Source organism: Ictidomys tridecemlineatus, unplaced genomic scaffold (genome assembly GCF_052094955.1).
Source record: "Ictidomys tridecemlineatus isolate mIctTri1 unplaced genomic scaffold, mIctTri1.hap1 Scaffold_82, whole genome shotgun sequence".
Classification (NCBI taxonomy): domain Eukaryota; kingdom Metazoa; phylum Chordata; class Mammalia; order Rodentia; family Sciuridae; genus Ictidomys; species Ictidomys tridecemlineatus.
This window is the reverse complement of record NW_027526077.1, coordinates 925,795-943,433: the sequence shown is the minus strand read 5'-3', so window position 1 is coordinate 943,433 and position 17,639 is coordinate 925,795. Positions and strand designations below refer to the sequence as shown.

General features: G+C 37.9%; 1 protein-coding gene across 1 annotated transcript in view; it reads right to left on the bottom strand.

Annotated features, from left to right (window-relative positions):
- Positions 1-2,560: 2,560 nt before the first annotated feature.
- LOC144374684 (uncharacterized) overlaps positions 2,561-17,639 on the bottom strand; it is a 233,936-nt gene continuing 218,857 nt past the window's right edge. Inside the window, exon 3 of the mRNA XM_078037443.1 lies at positions 2,561-2,650. The gene's annotated coding sequence lies outside the window, so the exon portion shown is untranslated. The remainder of the gene's footprint in view (positions 2,651-17,639) is intronic.

The following is a 17,639-nucleotide window of genomic DNA, read 5'->3' as shown; positions in this document are numbered from 1 at the left end:
AAATCCATTTTTTATTTTAAATGGGAATAAACAACTCTTGATCATACCATATTCATATATTATACTTCATCTCATTAGCTTAACAGTAGTAGTGTTTAGCATGTGTGTTTGTCAAAACTTATAAAGCTGTACATTAAAAAAGATGCCTTTTATATATGTAAGGGACACCTTAATAAATCTTTTTTAAAAAGATCACAATAAGCTAGATGCTATAGCACAAGCCTGGAATCCAGGTGACTTGGGAGGCTGAGGCAGGAGGATCCCAAGTTTAAGACTAATCTCAGCAACTAAGTGAGGCCCTAAGCAACTAAGTGAAATCCTGTCTCAAAATAAAAAATAAAAAGGGCTGAGGATGTGGCTCACTGGTAAAGTACCCCTGTGTTAAATCCTCAGTACCAAAAAAAAAAAGTACAACAAACTTACAATTATATAAATTACATAAAATAAAGGTAATAAAAATGTTATAATTCTTAGAAGCACCCTGCCATGATAATGTAGACACAACAGCCTTAGCACGAATGAAATCTTGGATGTCCACAGTATAACAATTTTTTTCCCATTCTACAATTAAGTTAAAGGTCAAATTGTCCTTCAATGATATTTTCAATTTTATAATGACACAGGCCCTGGAAAATATGATCAAAAATCAAATATAGCCAATTGAACTATATGTACTCTTTCTTACTTTGAGGAAAATAATTCAGGGAATAGAAAGGTTTAGTGAGCTTTCTGTATCTCTGAAATAAAATACCAAAATGCTATATCAGAATAAAAAAATCTAATTACTTTGGGCTTAATCTTTCATAGCAAATAGACTTAATTTACAGAGTTTCTTTTCAACTCAGCAACCTGAACCCCATAAAGACCTGTCCATTTCATGACTTACATCATCTGCTTTAAGGATCTTGTTTGCTACAGAAGTATAACTAGTGAACAAATAACCAAACCCAGAAAGTTATAGAACTGTAATCTATTTCAATTACAGCATGTGTTTGAAAAGGAAATAAAAAATGCAGAAAAATTTTAGCAAATTTATTTACCTCATCATATCAGCAATCTTGAAATTTCCTACAAATATAACAAGTAAAATATAGCTCTTTCTTCATAAGGACAAGCAGATTGGAAATAATTACCTTGTACCAAAGAAACACTAACAATAACATTTTATAGTGATTGTAATTTTTCTAATAATCCTATGGTGTAAGACTGTTAGCATCATTTATAGGTGATAATGAAAATACAGTAGCCACCACTACCCCAGCAAATGAAAAGTATAATGCCAAATGATTTGTATGTGGTGCCTAATTTTCATTGTAACCCTATGAATTAGACATTGTCAACATCTGCTTTTATAAAGAATTAAGTACAGTCACTTAACTACTGATTGGCAGATGTTAGACTCAAAAGCGCAGGTATCTTATTGGTCTAAGCCTATACTGTTTATGTTTCAAACGTCTTCTACCAAAGAGTATTTAAATTACTGGAATATGACTTTAATTATGAAGTTTTCTGGATGATATGTATATTATATTTAATTATACCATAAAGCATAGAGTCTTTTAAAAAAATGCATCACAATAGTACAGCGCTATTTCTACACTTCCAAAAATGAACTAATTCATCAGAAGTAAAAACTGTGCACTGTATAAGAACAGAAGAAAGTATAGAAGTAGAAGAGGCAAATAATTTACTCAGGGTGCTTGACTAGGGTATTTTACAACCTTGTCAAGATCTTCCACAAATAAAAAGGACTTGCTATGTATTCTTTATTTCCCTGTTAAGGGCAACTCTTTAGTATCTATTCCTCCAGGTCCAGGTTTCACAATCATATATGATTATTTAAAGAACAGTTAGATATATAAAGAAAAGAATTAACATAGCAAACAGTTACTCTAGAAAGCCTACTTACAATGTTGGTCTATGGCTAGCATCTGAGAACCTGGATTTCAGCAGGATTCCCATCATGCCCTGTTAAGAATATCACTGTGCCTAAACCGTCCATGCAAACAATATGGTTTGTGCTGAACACTTGCTTTCTTCCTGGAGTCTGTAGTTTTGGTTCACGCTAACCCCAATAAGTGTCTTGTGCACTGAATCTCTGCAGTGCTTCCACAATAGACAATATTTTTTCATTTCACAGGTGTGAAAGAATGTTGAGAGAATCAAGTACATATTTGACTCTGCTGGGAGAGGACTCTTAGAAGTTTGGTTTCCTCTGGAATTTGCCTGTGTGCCTTTACCCTTTGCTGACTTTGTTCTTGTGTTTTCTTATTGTAATGACTCAGAATACAACTGTGAGTACAGCTATATGCTGAGTCCTGTGGGTCTTCCTAGCCAATCACTAAACATGGGATGTTTTGAGGATCCCTGACACAAATAGTAAGATACTTTCACAATAAACCGATAGTTACCGCTAACAGAATGGCCATGATAATTTGCTTAAGATTGGCAAACCTGGAGATGTTTACCCGCCACTAACAAGTACAAAAGTAACTTCCAAACACCTGACCTTGAATTATATAATGTACATTTTTTGTACCCACCGGGCACTCTAGCAGGAAAAGAATTAGGAGACCCTACTCCAGCACCACCTTCTTCTTCATCTTCTTCAAATTCCAAATGCTCTTCCTCACCAGGGGCTAAAATTCTCCTATATAAAAAAGGACAGAAAAATTAGTGAGCTACTCCACTTAATACAACAGCTAACCCTCATAGCCACTAACTTCCCAGATAAGATGCTGATTATTAGGTTGATGTTGATATAAATGTCAATGTCAATCATCTCATTGCTACCAATGGTAACAGTCATATCACCAATACCATATTTGATAGGGAAAAAAATACAGAAATATTTGAAAAACAGGCATAAAATAGATAATAAAATCAGAAGACAAAATATGGATGCTTATTTATTTACCTTAATGGGCTAGGCTGAACATCAAATGGAAATTCTTTATTATATGTGAGAATATTTTTTAGGACTAGAATAAAGACATAGACAAACATTAGTCTTATATCTTAGTCTTACATGTTATGTAAGTCTTATATATTAGTTAGTCTTATATGTTATATCTTAAATTGATACTTTTAATCGTATTTTATAGTGTATTAAGCACACATTAATATATGTATTTTAAATTCCGAGCTTCACTATCATTTTAAGACTCTGCAATTGACTACTGAGTGTCTTAGCAAAATAAAAATGTCCATAGTGGACTGCAGGTACCAGTATTTTCAGAGTACTGTAAGATCTCCAAGGAAAGTCTCAGAGCCCTCATAGAAAATGAACCATAAAATAGTTCTCCAATGTACAAGGTCCTAGGTGATATGGGGTACCAGTGAAAGAGAATACCTCTTCTCCTGAAGTATTTTAATTAAAAGATTGATACTGAAGATGACTAATTAAAGAGAGATAGATAATCACATCTTATTCTTTATCCTAAATAGATTTCCCTCAATACTTATCACACTGGTAAGGTTTGTAGCAGCAAGGTTATAATTCTAATATTCCTTTTATGATGAAATTTATTGTATATATGTGCACACATATATACATGCATATGTATATATGTGTTTGTGTGTATATATATATATATATATATATATATATATATATATATATATATTACACGTGTGTACACACACATACACATACACACACGCACACACAGCAGACTTTCTCCGCAGGGAAGTCATCAAACAACATAATGCTATCACCTCTTGTGTCCTGGTTGATTACTTTCTGGCATGTAAGCCTACAGACAGATGTTCTACAATTCTATCTGTATCTGGAAAAGTATTTTATGAAATTTATTGTTTCATTTCCCAATTTATGGGTTCCCTGTTACTACCTGCAATTATTTCAAGATGAATATTTAGCATTATTAATTGGGAAACCCATGGTTTTTACTCTAATTACTCAGACTTTAATTTTGGAGTCTTGCAGATTTCAGTTAAAAGGAGTATGGCATATTGGGTTCCTAAATAAGGAAATTCAAAAAGAACAGGTTGTAATTACATAACTTATTCCAATAGGAGTCAATCATCCAGTGAGAAAGAAGTTGGAAACTTGTACCTAGATTCTCATTACTCACTCTTATTCTCTCTCCCTTTAGCTCTTCTTCATCCTTTATCTCTTTCTTCTTCTCAACAAATGCATACCGAGTACTCACAATGTTCCAATCACTGTTTTAGGTGCTAAAGATACACAGTAATCAAGAACTCATATTTGGACTTTAGACCTTACAAAGGAAAAGTAGACAATAAATATGCCAACAAATAAACAAGATAATGTAAGATGTGATTAGTGGTATGAAGGATACAAACAGGATGCTGTGTAAAAGCAGAGAGAACTTGGTAGAGTAGCTAAGGTAGACAGGGTACCTTTCAAAACTAAACTGTAAGAAGACATTTGAACCAAGACCTGAGATGAGAGGAATAATCTATAAGTAGCTCTAGCATAAGGCTTCCCAGGTATTAAAGAACAGGCTGGAGCAACAACAAAGGTTCCAAGTAGGAAACAGTTTGCCTTATTCAAGGCACAGAAAGGACTGTGGGAACTTAAGTCTGACAAGCAAAGGGGAAGCAGCAGGAGATCAAAGTAGAAGGTTTAAATCAAAACCTAGCCCTACAATTACAACAATAACTTGAACATTTACATAAATACTCTAATCTCCCCAGTTCTAAAATGAGAATGCTACTTCCTTTACAGGCTATTGAGAGAATTACAGCCTAAATAAATGTATACAAAATGGCAAGGAAAAATCTAAAATGGACATTCACTCTCTCCATGACCTTTTTGATCTAGTTGACTAGAATCCTAATATTTCTTATCTCACTAAGAAGTACTGTTTATTTTTTAATACAAGAACATCTTTTCTATACTTCTGCATGATCATTGTTACTAAACTATTAAATCAACTTAATATTAATAAGTAATATTAATAAATATTGATCACTTACACAATAATAAAATAGATACCAAGAATGGGGAGCAGGTAACAAAAAGATCATGTCTCACTCATATCAGAAACAAACACACAGAAATGATCATATTGTAATAAGAGTTTAATAAAATGAGCAAAAAAATCAACCATTAAAAATGTATATAACAATAATTTTTAAAAGCTGATCCTGTTATGGTGGCATGTGTCTGTAATCCCAGGTACCAAAAGCCTGAGTCAGGAGGACTAGAAGTTCATCTGCCTAAGCAACGTAGGGAGACCCTGTCTCAAAATAAAAATAAAACAATAAAAGGGCTGGGGTTGTAGTTCAGTGGTAGAGTGCTTGCCTTGCACATGTGGCAATGGGTTCAATCCTTAGCACTACATGAAATGAATAAATAAAATAAAGGTATTGTGTCCATCTACAACTAAAAATGTTTTAAAAGATAAAAATAAAAAAGACTGGAAATATAGCTCAGTGGTAGAGCACCCCTGGGTTCAATCCCCAGTACGTCAAAAACAAACAAACAAAAAAGTTGAAAAATATCTTGGTTATTAAGAATATCTTGGCTGAGTGTGGTAGTGCACACCTGTAATCCCAGAGGCTTAGGAGGATTAAGAATTCAAAGCCAGCCTCAGCAAAAGTGAGGCATAAGCAACTCAGTGAGACCCTGTCTCTAAATAAAATACAAAATAGGGCTGGGGATGTGGCTCAGTGGTTATCTTGCATTTGTATTGTAATAGAATAATTAAATAGTATTTTCATTTCTTTGGTATCAAAGCTCTGAAGAGGACGTATTTGCTTTAGAATAATAGCTTTGTTATATTATTTTTACAAGTTAAAGTACTATGAAACATTTAATTTATGTGAATAGCTTTAGAACAAATTTAAATAGCTTTAAAACAAATTTTGTTTTACTTTCTATAACTGTATTATAGGTTTACATTTTCAACAACTATGGAATAACATATTCTATTGTTCTTTTAAAATAGCTTAAACTTTACATAGAGTTTTCTTTCTACCAATACTAGCAATGATGTCTTAGGAGGATCTCAAGAGGAGCTTGAATTTTACAAAAGACATTATCATAAGTATGAAGCATGTCATGGGTTGGAGATTCATTGGCTAATTTGGTAGGACTTACACACTTTGGATCACTACATGGTAGACATCTGATGCTACTCCACCATGGAAAATTCAGCACTCCCAGCCTTTCTCTTGGAGCACAGACCTACCAACCTCCTGAAGCTAACCCTCAAAAGATGACACACAGGCAAATATCAAAATGCATTTTGCTTTTGGTGACTGACGTGTTTCATTTTTGTGGTAAGAAAATGGGCAGCTGTCTCAATTTTGAAAGGTTATTTTTTAAATTATAGGAAAAGATTCCTTCAAAACATTCAAATCTATTTAACTCAACACAATCTTGCCAAGTTCATACTACACTTAAAGCATTCAATAGGCTCTGGGGTGGGGGAAGAGTCCATTCATAATCTCTTTGAGGACTAAAACAAATACAAGTGAAAATAACACATGTGAGAATCTGACAATGGATAGTTAAAATGATTCTATACAGGAGAGGAGGCAGAGTTTAATTATGCCTCTATAGAGACAGCAGAGAAAGCTTTCAGGGAAAGGTGGAATTTCTGTGAAGCCTTGAAGGGTGGCTTAACAGAAGGGAATTTTGCAGGGTGGTGGTGGGGAGATATGCTTGAGTAAGCAGCAGTACATTACTGCAATTAACATAAGAAAAAATGGCTTAGACTTTCACAATCATAGTTTTAGTATTTTCAGACAGAATTTAAAAGATTTCAAAATGTTCAAGTAAAGAATACATCAGCCTAATAAACCAGCCAAGAGCTAGCAATGTAGCTCAGTGGTAGAGCATTTGCCTTATATGGAAAATGCCCTGGGTTCGATCCCCAGCACCACACACATGCATTAAATTTAAAAAAAACTTTTTTTAAAAGAAAGGAAACCAGTTAAGTTTAACATATTAAAAGTTAGAATTCATTATTTTCCTTAGAAGAGGCTTAACGTTTTAAAAAGAAAGCTTGAATAAGTATACTTAATTGAAATATTACTAAATACCAATTTGTAGAAAATATTTAATTCCAACTCAATAATTAACTCACAACAAGTGCCCTGCTTGGATAAATTCCAAATTACAGAGTCTACCCTACTGAAATACAGAATACTCACTTATGTTTCTTTGAGAAGCAACAGCAAATTAAAATCATCTAAAAAGATAACTATCAAGAAGGGAAAAGTACAAATGAAAAACATTATATAAAGTATAATAAAGTGAATCTCCAAAATACTCTTTCTATTTCTATTCCAAATCTTTTTTAAAAAGCCAAAAAAGTAATAGATTTTAACCTGATCTTTGACTAATACATGGGTCAATAATTTCTTAGGAATTTGAACTGGAGAGCTGTACTTAGGAATGATGTAGTACAGCACCACTACAGGTATTACTAACAGCATAGTGAAAGAACCAATCCAGGTGACCCTAAAACTCATTGCTGGGATTTACAAGCTAGTGTCAGTGTTGTCCTTAGCAGAATGTTACTGAGAGGATTCGAGTGCTTAGCATATAGATGCTATTCTAAAAAAAAAAAAAGGCAATTAATGAAAGATCTTGTGAGGCAATAGAAGTACTTGAGCATGCTCAGAGGAAGAGAAGAGATAATAAATATATGAAATAAACATCCACAGTCTTTACGGCCACTCTGTGTATCTATAAGATTCTTAAATTTTGTTTGGAAAAAAACAACTAATAGGAAATAGTGACTGAATAAGAAGCCAAAATCCTAATAATTTTATCATAAAAAACTGAGGGCTGGTGACATAGTTTATGGTAAAGCACTTGTCTAACATGCCCAAAGCCCTTGGTTCAATCCCCAGCATCATCTCTCTCTGTCTCTCTCTCTTCTCTCTCTCTCTCTCTCTCTCTCTCTCTCTCTCTCTCTCTCTCTCTCTCTCTCTCCCTCTCACACACACACACACACACACACACACACACACACACAAACACACACACTCACACACAAACATAATTTTCAGTAGAACCACCGTATAAACAACTGTTGCAATCTTTTATTTAAAGCCATCAATGTGTTTTTCTCAAAATAATCTTATATGTAGTCAGTCATAAAAGATCATATATCATATGAGTCCATTTAAATAAAATGTCTACAATAGGACAATTTATAGACAGAAATCAAACTAATGGTTTTCTAGGGCTGGGAATTGGAAGGGATTTTAGGGGGATGGCAAGAAGTGAATGACTGCTCATGGGAATAGGGTTTCTTCTTGTGGTGATGAAAATGTCCTAAAATTGATTGTGGTGATGTCTGCATAATTCTTCCAATTTACTAAAAAAATTGAATGATACGTTAAATTGGTGAATTGTGCTTTATATAAATTATATCTCAATCTTATACAAAGTATTTATTAATGCTTTTGAAAAATAAAGTTTTAGGTACAAAAAACCCCCAAAATTTGTGAGAAATATCACATTGATTAGTATCCTTATATACATTGGATATAGGCATAAGAACTATTTCTGAATATAAGTTGTGTCTCTTATAACATCTCCAACTCTTATGATCTAGGGCTGGAGATGTAGCTCAGTGGTAAAACGCTTGCCTAGCATGTGTGAGGTCATGGGTTTGATCCTCAGAACCACAAAGAAAACAAAACTTTATGATCTGGATTACATAAAGAAACCAAAACTATTAAAATTACAGAGTTCATCAGAATTCTTGCCATATTCAGAAGGATGGTGTCCAGAAGAAATGAAATATGATCATCTAAAACTGTGGAAAAGCCACCAGAATCACAACAAATCTGCTATGCATTCCTTTGTTGTTGTCTGTTGTTGTTGTTAACTTCTCTTTTCCAACCCAAACAACAGAAAATCAGATCCCCTTCAGTATACTCTGAGAATCCTTTTTCTATCCTGGATCTGCAATACAATCACATTTCAGCTATCTCAATAATATATGTCTTTGTTAAAATTGCTATAATGAATTAGATATTGGCAGTTTGTGGAATTTATAGGAACATTCTATTTAGTTCTTTTTTGGCAAGGGGTACTGGGATTAAACTCAGGGGCACTTGACCACTGAGCCACATCCCCAGCCCTATTTGGTATTTTATTTAGAGTCAGGGTCTCACTAAGTTGCTTAGTGCCTTGCTTTGCTAGGGTTGGCTTTGAATTTGATATCCTTCTGCCTCAGCCTCCCGAGCGGCTGTGATTACAGGCATGCGCCACTGTGCAAGACTCTCTTTAGTTCTTAAATTAATATTTTATCTCTTACTCAAAGCATGTTTACATTAAAAGGATTGCACTAGTGTGAACTGAGATACACTGACAAATGTTCTGAGATTTAGGCCCTGCTCAGTTACTGAGAGATTGAAGTGAAACAGGACAAACAAATCATTTCATTTCTTTCCTCAATAGAGAATGTGATCACAAGTCTGAGACTCTTTTCTGTTTGAAAATGCTTTGATTTTATGATTCCCTACTTAAAAATCTTACTTAGTTGGATAAATAAAATCTACTATTCCCTAGTCACATAAATGCACTGAGATGTGCAATCTTATCTCAATAAAAAAAGAGTACAGGAGCTGGGTTATAGTTCAGTTGGTAGAGAATTTGCCTTGCATGTGTGAGGCACTAGATTCGATCCTCAACACCACATAAAAACAAATAAATAAAATAAAGGTATTGTATCTGTCTACAACTAAAAAAGTTTTTTAAAGAGGCTACATTAACTTACATTCATTCAGTTATTCACACTGTGCCTTTGCTCATACTGCAGACAGTTCTAAGAGAGCAATCACTTGAAACAGCAGAAAGGCTTTATTTGGGAATATCCTAACCAACAAGATAACTAAAGGAATTGTTTACTTTTTAAATTTTTGAAGAAGGGAAAAAAATGGAGACAACAAAAAAACACTTTGTAATGCATTCCCAACATTCAGACTGTAGTTTTCAATAACATGTAATGTGAATGGGCATTAATGACTGTAACCTTATCTTCTCTATTGGACTCTACTGAAAATGTTTATCAAAATAATTATAATCTTATTAAAGCCATTAAGACAAATTAAAGGTTAATTTGGATATTTAGATGAAGTACAACATATATATTCTATAATAAAGATTAAATCCAAATGGTAATTAAAAATACAAATATTGTAGGAATTTTAAAAGCACCAAAAAATAAGAGAAATAAATCCAATCACTTTCTGTGCTAAACAATCTTAATATTCACAACAGATAAAACTCTCTTCCTAAAGGAATATCACTAAAAAATACAAAACAAAACTTACTTGGTTCTAGCTTCTTCAGGTCCTCCAGTTTAAATTCTTCCTGGGACTGTGTGGACTAAATTTAAAATATGCATATTATATCTTTTCATTACAAAGATTTCAATGCACCCTATGTCTTTTAAATGGCAAGAATAAAATATTTAAAATAAATATATTTCTTGTTTTAAAGGTAGAAAATGAAAAGTTCCAAACTGATTTTTGGAATATTCAAGCTAATAGAAACAGAAAAAATTAGAATCATATCTTTTATTTCTACCGTGTACAAAGTATGAACTAAATCATTTAAGTGTGAGTTCAACTGATCAATTCCAATTGTTATAAAACCCTTCTGAGATAATATTTCTTTGGGCATGAATATCTAATATCTTATCAGAACAATTTAGAATAATTCATTTTAAAAAATCAATTTACCTGTAAAACTGCGCTTCGCAATTCCAAGCATGTTGCAATTTTGCCTATGGTTTTCTGTAGGAAAAAAAATGCTATAAATCCCAAGATAATTTTAACTGTCGGTTACTAAAATCAAGAATTTTTATTTATAAGAGATCTATAGGGACTGGGATTTTAGCTCAGTGGTTGAACACTTGCCTCACATGTGTGAGGCACTGGGCTCGATCCTCAGTACCACATAAAAAAAAATAAAACAAAGATATAGTGTCCATCTACAATTTAAAAAATTTACAAAAGAAATCTATACTTCTTTAAATAAATTATTATTCCTTTTCTAGCACCTTGCAGATTTTAGAGAAGAGAATCAGAAGACAAAGGGCTGAGAAGTGGGAGAGAGATGAGTATATATTCTCTTCTAAACTAATATGCCACAACCAATTCTAAATCAAGTTTGGTTTGGTGATAGGTCTAGATATGATTTAAAGGGCAACAAAGATAGCCATTATGGAAAGCAGTGTAGAGGTTCCTCAAAAGATTAAAAATTGAACTATGATATGATCCAACAATTCCACTCCAGGATATATGGCCAAAGGAAAGGAAATCAGTAAGCTGCAGAGACACCTGCACTCCCATATTCATAGCAGCACTATTCTTATTAGCCAAGAAATGGAAACCTAAGAGTCCATCAACTGATAAGTGGATAAAAAAAAAGTGTTATATATACACAATGGAATACTATTCAGTCATAAAAATAAAGAAATCCTATCCTTTGCAACAACACGATGGAACAAGATCATTATATTAATGAAGCAAGCCAGGCACAGAGACAAGACCCACAAAATCTTATTCATGTGGAATACAAAAAAGCTGATTTCATAGAAGTTAAAAGTATAATGGTAGTTACCAGGGGTTGGAGCCAGTAGGGGTGGGTGGGGGGATAAATAAATGCATCCTACATTTCAAAAGAAAAAAGAAAAAAAATTGTAAGTTTTTAAACATAAGAAATGATACGTGAGTAGAAAATGTTAACTGGATTTAAATATAACACAATATATACATGTATCAAAACATGTTACCCCATTTATATGTACTATCTTTGTTATCTGTATGTTAAAATATTGACTATTTATTTTTAAAAATAGCTTTTTTTAGCTGTAGATGGACATAATACCTTTATTTTATTAATTTGTTTTTATGTGGTGCTGAGGATTGAACCCAGTGCCTCACACATGCTGGGCAAGCAAGCACTCTACCACTGAGCTACAACTCTAGCCACAAAATACTAACTTTAAAAAAAGAAAACAGAAAATTAAAAAGGGGGAGGGCAATGAAAAGGGAGTTTTGACATCTTCCCTTCCAACCATCTTCTCATAAAGCCTGAAATTTACTAAAAGATATCTGAAAGATAGCACAATGGTCTAATTTAATTCTGATTTAAGCTCAATTCTGACTTGTATAAAAATGTAGGTAATATTAACAAAATTAGTATTTCTGATGAATGGTGCAAATTTTACAGTCAATCTGTTTTATAAAATAAGCTATAAAGCAGATGTGATAGGGCACAGTCCTTGCTTTTAATATGCTCATGTTCTATTATGTGTGATAAAACATATACCAAATCACTATATTAAAAAGAGAGACATTCAATCTATAAGCTTCAGCAAAATAAGTTCCTTTTATGTCCTAAAGGAAAAGAACAAGATCTATATTAGGAATCCAGTCCCAAAGACTAGGGAGGATTTCCAAATCAAAGAGTTTGGAAAATTGTCATGGTTCAATTACTTAAAATCCCCAACTGAAAGCAGAGGGATGGGTGTGAAAAGTAAAGTGAAGTAGGGCATAGTCATTCTGAAATGGACCTTTCACAAACTCCTTGCTGAGGAATCTAGGATTTCTTTAACAATAAGTTACACAAAAGTGTGTTTTTATTGTTCTTTTTTTTTTTTAACTGACATGCCCTTAAGAACACTGTTGTGAGCTGGGCATAGTTATGTGTACCACCTACTGGGAAGGCTAAGGCAGGAGCCTAAGAGTTTAAGGCCAGTGTGGGCAATACAGTGAGACTCTTTCTAAAAAACAAAAAAAAAAACCCTTGAGTGTTGTGATACAGGTATGCAATGCATACATAATTTAAAGGAAAGGGGAAAAACTGAAGGAAAAATCATTTAAGTTATTTCAAACTGTCTAAACAATATTCAGAATAAGAATATGAATAGCTAAGGTGGAAATTAAAAGGGGAGATTCATGAGAATAATAAAAGAAATCATCAGGGCAGGCAGCTGAACAATGCCACTGAGACTTTTAGGTCCTTCCAAAAAAATATTTCTGAAATGTGTTGAGGAATAAGTCTAGATGATAAAAGCAAAGAACTGTGTGCAACATTTACAATGCTTACAAAATGACATATTTTGGAAAAAAATTGACATGTTTTTCTGAATGTATTTTCTGTATGACTTACAAAAAGTTTAGTAAAATGGGGATTTGGTGATTTTGTGTTTAGTTAATGTTCTTTGAAAGGTAAAAGAGGAGTAAAGGGAAGTAACAGTATTGTCCTGGCCCCTGGTGCTTAGGCTAGTGGACACTCTTCAATTACTGTATCTTCAACAAACAGCTAGGACAGCAACTCACAAAAAAACCTATTATTGAGCAAGATATGCTTCTCAGACACACAAGTAATAATATTTAATTATCTCCATAATCTTTTTAAAATTTCAATATAAAAGCTTAGAAAATATGCAATTTTAATCTGAAAAGAGATTACATTTGAAAATTATGTTTATACATAGTTTGCAAAATACTCAGGTTTATTCATCCTCTTAAATAGCTATGTATAGAAATTCTCTTTGTCTATACACACACGCACACATGCACATACACATGTGCGCGCGCACACACACACACACACACACACACACACACACACACAGAGAGAACATCTGTGTCCTGTGTCAGCCCTGCCGAAGCCCCTCCTACTCCCTGCTGCCCACGGCAGCCTTTGTAATGGATGGAGAGCTACCTTGCACCTGTGCTGGCAGCTTTAAAAGAGAGAGAGCTGTCTGAAAGAAGCGCAAATATGGTGACTCCCCGCGATGAGAGCTTCTCTCCCGGGAGCGGGGAAGAGAGTGCAGATGTGCAGATGGAAATCTTAACCTCTTTGAACATCCCGTCTCTAAGTACAGCTCCTGTTTGGAGCAGTCCCTGGGGCTGCGGGCTTGTCATCTTCCCGTGCTGCGCTGTTTATTAGTGAGTTGGCTGCATGCTGCTGGGAGGAAGGCCAGTCGTGCTTTGTTCGGGAACCGAGTCTCCTGAGTGGCCAACCGGCCCCAGCCCTGCCTCCACATCCAGATTTCTCTACAATCACAGTGTTAACCTCTCCCTGGGCAAAATGGTGTGGTAGAAAAGTGGTTTTAAAGTCAGATACATCTAGGCTCAGATTCTTGCCGTCCCCCTCCTGTGTGATCCTGGGGACATGACTTCAGCCCTTGCCAGTCCCTTCGTGCTGCTGTAACAAAACCATGTAGACTGGGTAATTTATAAACAGTAGCCTGTGCTGATCACAGCTCCCGGGGCTGTGACCCAGGAGCCAGCAGATTCTGCGTCTGGGGAGGACTCTCCCTTTCACGGAGGATGCAGCAGGGCGAGGCTGGATGGGGAGCAAGCACCATTCCACGGGTAATGATCCCATCCACAAGGACAGGTCCTCAGGGCCTGCTCTCCTGTGGAGGACCTGCCTCTGGGTGCTACTGACTACTGCACTGGGGATTTGCTCTCAATATATGAATCTGGGGGACACAGTGCACAGCACCCCTCTCAATCGGAGTCTTCCATCTGTAAGGTGGGATAGTAACCCGTGTCACAGCCTTGCCATGCTGGGCAGTGGAGCTGAGTGAATCTTACCACGTGGTCGTCACTGGGCTTTTCAGATGGCATCCCCAAAGGAAGTGCCAGGAGGGTCTCTCTTGCTGTGCCCCTTCTCTGGGGCCCCTGGGGCTGGGTACAGGACATTACTGGCATTGTCTTTGAAATGATCTACCTGGTCTCAATGTCCCACAAAAGGCAGAGAGTCCTGCCTGCTATCTGGCCTTCTGCCTGTGAATGGGCTTTTAGTCCCTCTGGGTTCCTGTGAGGAAGGCTTGGTTCCTCCAGAGGCCCTTGGCAGTGCTCTGGGTGAAAGACCCAGAGCAGGGCAGGACAGTTGTTACCAATGGCCTCTGGAGCCACGCTCCTTCCCCTGTCTCCTCCTCCTCCCTGTCTCTGCTCTGCCTTGGAGAGCAGGACATGGGTCAAGACAGGCTGTGCTGGAGAGCTCGCAGCATCCCCGGGCCCGGACAGTGAGGCTTCCAGGAGTGCTGGCTCCATGGCCAGCACAGTGAGCAGAAGCAGCTATTCTCCCGAGCAGGTGGCTGAACCACTCCACCCTGGACTTGAGTCCCTCCTGGAGTCCCCTCCAACTGTGAATCCTGTGACATTCTCTTCCCATTACACTTAACCGTCTTGCTCACCCATAGGGAAGAAAGAGAACGAGCAAGTCAGAGAGAGAAGGAAGGAAGGACGGATGGACAGGCACTCTGAGCCTCAGCAGAGACAAGCTGCCTCCTTCGGGCCCCAGGATCCTTGCTGAATCAGCCAGCGGACCCTTACCCATGTTTTCGGTTAGATGCACAGGCACCCTCCCAAGCACCCTCAGAGGCTGCCTGCCCTTTGAGGTGCGTGGCCTGAAGTCAGACTCCAGGGGACTCCCTCAGGCTGGGCGTGGAGTAGCCCTGTGGCCCAGGTAGTTCATCATCCCTCCTTCCAGAGCCCCATGGTCCCCAGGGGTTGCCCAAGGGGAGCAATCTTTCCCCTGAGCCCTGGCCTGACCGGTCCAGGTTTCATGTCACCTGCCTAAAGCCACGCCACCCCATGCCTGTCCCCGTCACTTCCTTCAGAGCATTTTCTGTCTTCATCCAGAGAAGACTTGGTATCAAGTTGTGGGAGATGCAGCCCAGAATAACCCTTTCCCTGGGAGCTTCCCTGCTAGTGGGGGCAGACAAGATGCAAAGGCCCACAGACGTGAACAGTGTTCTAGATCTCGAAAGGCCTGTTTGTCCACTGTTTCCTGTAACAGGACAGCCAGCTCGCTGAGGCCATTTTTGACCTGCCTTGATTTCTGCTGAATTTCCAGTGGCTGGCACGGTGTTTGTACATCATGTGCTTCAAAAATTAATAATAACCAAGGGTAGGATTGGGGAGAGATCAAGTTGATAACAGTAGACACAAAGTGGATAATCCATGCTAAAGCTCTCAGTGTAGTGCCTGGAACTCGGTAAACACTTTGTATAAGTGTTGGCAGTTTTTCAATTAGATCACAAAGCTGTATTCTTAACTACTTACCACACCATGTCTACAATAATAATTATAACTGATCATTGTTATAGAATTATATGTAGCAACGTGGAACCACTAAATTCTCCTGCATGCTATGGACGGCCTCGGCACATTAAAATAATCTTACTTAATTGTAGCACCACAGACATGGTGAAAGTTAGGAAAGTTGAAGTACCAGATGCCTATGAAGAAAAGCAGACTGGGGTGAGCCCAGAGTCAGGCACAGAGTGCTGTGTGACGTTGGAGGAGGAGGAGACTGTGTGGCCCAGTGGCTGGGAGGGATTTAAGTGTGGGCTGCTGCTAGAAGGACTTGGAGGGCAGCACCCAAGCAGGTAAACAGGGCAGTGCCACACAGAGGGACAGCTGAAAGTGCTCCAGATGGGGCCCACATGCAGCCAGAGGGGGACGGATGACGGCCATGCACAGGAACTTAAGACTCCCGGGTCGGGAGCCCTCAGAGTCCATACAAACAGTAGTAAACAGAAACAGAATTGTGAGCTGTGGGGAGATTAATTGGGTCCTGAGATAAGGAAGGGGTGGTGAGGTGGAACTAGTTTATAAGTCCACTGCAAACGCCAGGGGTGGGGAAGAGGCCTGGTTTTGGGGGGTGGTGGCAGAATAAAGGGAGTGGATGCGTGGAGGAGCCATCCGGCTGGCCCAGGTGCAGGTAGGAGTGAGGAGGTGGGAGACCTGGCCAGGCTCTTCTGATTCGCTTGACAACTCTTTTGTTGTTGCTGTTGCTGATTCTGGGAGCCGCTCTAGGGCTGAACTACCTCCAGCCCTTTTGAATTTGTATTTTGAGACAGGGTCTCACTAGGTTGCTGGGACTGGCTTGGAACTTGCCATCCTCCTGCTGTGGCTCCAAAGTAGCTGGGACACAGGCCTGCACCACCACCACGGCACCTAGCTACTTCTTGTGAGGGACTTGAGCCTTTCCCGGACTTGAGACTGTCCACTCTCCATGGCTTCATATGGTGTTCTCTTGGTAGCAGCAGAGCAGACAACCCTAAGGGACAGGTGTGGCACTCAGGGTGCTTCTCACAAGGCAGCTCTACACATGCTTTAAGACAGATGGTAGCACGAATTTGTTCTTCAGTTGTCATTGGTTAATGACTCTCCAGGGGTCCGCCTCAGGGAGCCCAGAGAAACCCTCACTCTCTATTCTGGTGACATTCCAAACACTAAAAGCAGGTTCTCCCCACCCTGTTATCAACACTGTCACAGGCTGACTGACGCAGGGATTTGCGGGTGGGAGGCAGGCAGTCGCCAGGGTAGGAAAGGCTGGAGTTCTGTGACTCCGTCCCCAGCCCTCTGTGTCTCTGGGGTTCCTGAGGGAGCTGCCCCTCCTGGCCAAGAGGTGGAGCCCAGCCCTGGGTGCACAAGATGCCTTCGGGTCTCCCAAACCCTTTCACAGCCAGGAAGTGGGGAGTTTTCTCCTAGTGAGCTCTAGTACCTTAGGAGAGGGCAGAGGCCAAACTTCAGATTTGTTCTCCTTATTTGTTTTCTTGTAAAACAAACTCAGCGTCTCCAAAAGTTGATTCCATGTAGCTGAAACTCGGTGCCAAGTGCTGATCTTAGGGCGGGTGGGTTTTGTG